The sequence below is a fragment of the Silene latifolia genome, chromosome Y (genome assembly GCF_048544455.1).
Source record: "Silene latifolia isolate original U9 population chromosome Y, ASM4854445v1, whole genome shotgun sequence".
In the NCBI taxonomy this organism is placed as follows: Eukaryota; Viridiplantae; Streptophyta; class Magnoliopsida; order Caryophyllales; family Caryophyllaceae; genus Silene; species Silene latifolia.
In genome coordinates this window covers 370,478,503-370,483,447 of record NC_133538.1, presented here as the reverse complement: position 1 = coordinate 370,483,447, position 4,945 = coordinate 370,478,503, and the positions used below count along the sequence as shown (strand labels likewise).

The window sequence follows — 4,945 nt, the reverse complement described above, 5'->3', positions numbered from 1 at the left end:
CATAAAAATTGAAAAATTTCCAAAAATTCAAAAAATTTCATGTTTATTTTAGCTTATAGGTTGAGTCGGAAACGGTAGATTTCAGTGATGAAATTGCACTATATCTGTCTTTTTGCTTAAGCCTTGCATTAAACTGTTATCTTTTAGCTTTGTCTTATTGCATATCTACGTGTTAATGTTTAATTTAGCTGATCGAATAGACTTGACCTGAAATTTTGGCAACCTACTTATAATTTCTAAGATTTAGAGCCGTATAAACTGGTGTCAATTGTGACCAGTTTAGATTGTGAGTAGTTACTCCTTGCATAGCATGTTCATCAATTTGCACATATATGAAATTCAATTACTTTTTGCCTACATACATTCGGGTTAGTGGTTGTCGTCACATGTAGGGAGGCGCTTACATTTCCCTTTTCTTTCGTTTTTACCCATAAACTCCACATTAGCCAAATTTGCCTGTTGACCCTTAGCTACATTCCAAATTTAGCCTGCCTTGTCAAGCTAGTTTAGATTGTTTTTGCGGTATATTGTCTATTGTATCAAGTTTGGCTTATATCTATTGTTTTGGAGTTGGTATTTATGAAGAAAAGGAGGAAAAAGAAAAAAAAAAGAAGTTGATAAAAACGAAATTCGAAAATGAAAAAGAGAAAAAAAAAAATTCGAAAAAGAAGAAAGAGAAACCGAAAAAATAGAAAAAGAAAGGAAAAAATTTGAAAAAGAGGCGTTGTTTGTTGATTAGTCGGTTTCTGCTCCTATGTTCTATCTTATATCATTTGAGGAGTGTTTCTAGTTCGGTTTGGTGAGATTTTATGCCAAATGAAGGGCATTGTGCTTAATTAATAATTGAGTTGGAAACGGATGTTGATGTATGGTTTTGTTTAGGTACTAGCTTGGCCGCCTATACCTCCACATTCCCATAAATGTTTTGCCTTTTCTTACCCATTGCCTCACTTTACCATATTTTTGTAAGCCCTCGGCTGTGACAGGACCACGTTTGGTTGGAATGTGTGTACGGTAGCTAGAATTGTCTATCATATTAGTTGCATGCATGTTTATGTGGGTCGTAGTCTAGGTGAGCGACTATTCCTCTTTCTCTCTTTTACATATATATGTTCACCCTTTGCTTCATGAGAGAAGAGTGACCCGTTAGAGTCCATTATTAAAGGTCTTGCAAGGTCGACGGTTCAGCTTTATTATAGACATCTTACAACTCGTTTGCATTTGACTATTTGCTATAAGTGTTAGTTTGCTTGCATTAAATTGGCTTAAGTGGGCATTTGTAGCTAGCTCTGAGTTATCTTTTTCCGTTCCATTAGTTGCATTCTAGTTTACTCGGGGACGAGTAAAGGTTTGGTTTGGGGAGATTTGATACGTGCATTTTATATAGTCTTTTTAGCCTATCTTATGCACGTATTTCTATGCTTTTATCGTAGTTTTACGCTACGAAATGCCCCGAATATGCTACTTTGGGTTATTTTGTCTTATTTACAGGAATGAACCAGAAAGTAGTGAAATCAAGTCATTTACCGTTCGTTTTGCATGCATTGGGAGGAAGAGATAATTTGGAGCGGGAAATATAGCTGTCTTGGGATGCGTGAAGGTGTTTCGGGAGCTAAAAGGACAAGTCAAAGACCAAATTACAAGACCAACACGAGCTGGAACCAGGAACTGTTCGATCGAGCTTTATCTTTTGGTCGATCAAGTAAACAGACGGAAGAACTGTTCGATCGAGCTTTATCTTTTGGTCGATCGAGTGAACAGACGGAAGAGCTGTTCGATCGAGTGGCTTAAGTGTTCGATCGAACAATTACAAGCTACTGGGCCTCAATTCACGTTAAGCTTAGATTAGGTTTTATGTTTTTACGCTATAAATAAATCTAACAGGAGGTTAGACAAAAGGGGGGACTGCACGTTACTCTACTCTCTTTTCTCCTCTCTTATTTGTTCCAATACACTGTTACTTTGTTCTCTTAATTCCGGATCATTAATTCAGTAACTTATTTCTTCCCTTTTATTCTTCCTTTTTCTTTTATTGCTTTTATTATTTCTCCTTTTAGTTGCCATGTCTTATGTTATTAGATTAGCAAATGCTAGTGTAGTATCCCGAGCCATGTGTAGTTAATTTGCTTAATATGTTAGGATTAGGGAAGCCGTGGTAGCAATGTGTTATAATTGACTTGAATAGATTAGTCTTGCGATAAGAATTGTATTGGGCAATTTAATTGTTATCAGGTTGAATGTATGCATGCAGAAGACCAATTTATAAAAGTAGTTAACCCCGACCTGGATCGAAAGATTGGAAGGGAAGGCTTGCTTAATTACAATAGGGTATTGTAGTGAGGGCGAAAGCTAAGCTAATTACGCTCTAGGGCGGTTTAAGGACCGAAAGGTGACGACCATAGCTATTCTTATCAATAGTTTAATCGTCTCAGTATACCCGATAGTATAGCTGCCACGGCAGACCGATTCCTAGCATATTTCCTTTCCTCTTATTGTTAATCTCCTTTATCCCTTTTCTCTTGCCTTTAGCTTCAGTAGTTTAGTTAGTCCAAATCAATCAAACCCCCAGCATTGTGACATTAGACAGATAAATAGACAAATAGATTGTAAACCGCCTCCCTGTGGAGATCGACCCTACTTACCGCTGACTTCTGTTAGTAGTACTTAGGTATTTATTTTTGGTACAGAAACAACCGTATCAAACATCTTCGACATTCGGCCCTCTTACATTAATCTGGTGGAGAGGAATTTATACAGGGGAGTAGCTGGCGAAGACCCGAGAAAGCACATGGAGGTCTTTACAGATTACTGTTCTGCCATTCCCGCTACTAAGGGAATGACTCAAAACAAGATTAAGGAAGTCCTTTTTCCTTTCTCTCTGACAGATGGAGCCCGAGAATGGCTAACTGACTTAGATAGAATTGCAGTTGGAATTACAAATTGGGAGACGTACTTTTCTCCACAAAGAACCAATGCATTGAGAGGGAAGATTACGAGTTTTAAACAAACTCCTGATGAGAACTTGTATGAGGCATGGGGACGGTTCAAAAAGCTGGTTCGTTCCGTCCTTCATCACGATTTCAATCAGTGGTTTTTGTGCAACCAATTCTATAATAGGTTGTATGAAGACCACCGTGCTATTCTAGATGCTGCAGCTAACGGTCAGTTTCAAAAGAATATTGAAGATGACAAAGGTTGGGGAATTATTGAGGAGATGGCTACCCATTGTGTTGAATCTTGGAATCCTAGAGGTGGTCATAGAACGGTTTTTTCTGTTGATAGTGCACTTGTGGCTCAGCTGGAAGCCATGAATGCCAAATTTGATAAGTTTGAGATGCAGGCTGCGGGGAATCAACGGATGCTTCACTTGTTGTCTAGACAAGAAACCGTCTCATGTGAGAGATATGGCAGTAATGATTGTCACACTGCCGTGGATTTCTTTGCTGAGAAGGAGTAGTTTTATGCCTTTCAACAATATAGGCAAGGAAGCTCCTATTTTAATAATTAAGGTGGAGTTCATCTCAATTTGAGATGGACTAGTCAGAATGTGCTAAATCCAACACCCCCACCACAGCAACCATATGTGCCGCCTCATAAAGCTCAACAAGGCTTTCAAAAGCCTCCATAATTTTCGCCGCCACAACAAGGTGCCTCATGTAGTGGAATAAGTGATATAGCCGAGTTAAAGTCGATAGTGCAGTCATTGACAATTCAGTTGCAGAAGAGTGATCAAGCAAAAGATGCCGCTATTAAATCACTTGAGTCACAAATTGCCACTAATTAATCTTCAAGGCAGTCGGGTCATTTACCGTCACAACCAGATAAGAAGCAACATGAGACGGTAAATTTGATTAATCTGAGTGGTGGTATTTCTTATGAGGGACCCAAAATGCTGACTGAAATGACAAAGTATCAGACCCGAAAGTTGAAGTTGCTATGCAAAAATAATCGTCATTTGACGAAACAATGCTGACACCGAGGAAAGTCCTCGATTGACTGATTTCAGGTGGTCGATCGAAGGATATTGCTGACAAAGTTCTCGATCGAGAGGTTGAATGTGCTCGATCGGGCACTGTTTAAAAGGGAGATCTCGATCGAGAACTGAAAGTGGTCGATCGAGCACTCCTGCTGATAAAAGTACTTGATTGAAGGGAAATAATACTCTATTGAGTAAATCTGATGATGAACGCGAGAATTATTTGGCAAAGAGGAATGAAGGATTAGCTATCCCAATCACGGCCCCATTTCCAAGAAGACTACATAACAAGAAGGTTGAGCAACAGTTCGGTAAGTTTGCTGAAATTTTAAAAAGTCTTCATGTTAATGTATTGCCGAGTTACTAACCCAGGTACCCTCCCATATGAAGTTTATGAAAGAAATATTAACACGTAGGAGGCATATAAATGACCATGATATGGTGGCTTTGACTGAAGTGGGCACTGCCCTAATTCAAAATAAGACCCACCTAAATTGGCTGACCCGCGTAGTTTCTTTTTACCATGTGATATTAGGACCCACTTAATTGATAATGCGTTATGCGATTTGGGAGCTAGTATGAGTGTATTACCATTGTCTCTCGCTCTGAGGCTTGGTCTGACCAAGTTTCATTGTACTAATATGACGGTATAGAGGCCGACCGTACTTTATCACGGCCTTTAGGACATCCCCGAAGACTCTATTAACCGCTCACGCAGTAATTGATGTCGTGGGGAAGACTCTAACTTTTGAAGTAGGTGATGAGGAGCTGATTTTATATTAGTCCAACGTTCGTAGGGCTCCTATGTAAGTCCAGCCCTGCAATGCACTACCCTCTACAGACCCTGACACAGAACCTCCAATTGACAATGTTGAATCAGTTGCTGCGATTCTAACACCTCCGCCCCAGATTGGGAGCGATATGAAGGACCATTCTATCATTTCTGTGGTTATAGGTATAGGTGGATTG

The 4,945-nt window shown here is 39.4% G+C and overlaps 1 non-coding gene across 1 annotated transcript; it reads right to left on the bottom strand.

The window, feature by feature from the left end:
* Positions 1–2,974: 2,974 nt before the first annotated feature.
* On the bottom strand, positions 2,975–3,081 carry LOC141636826 (small nucleolar RNA R71). The gene has a single exon (XR_012541408.1). It is a non-coding gene; the product is annotated as a small nucleolar RNA R71 (small nucleolar RNA).
* Between the last annotated feature and the right edge of the window lie 1,864 nt (positions 3,082–4,945).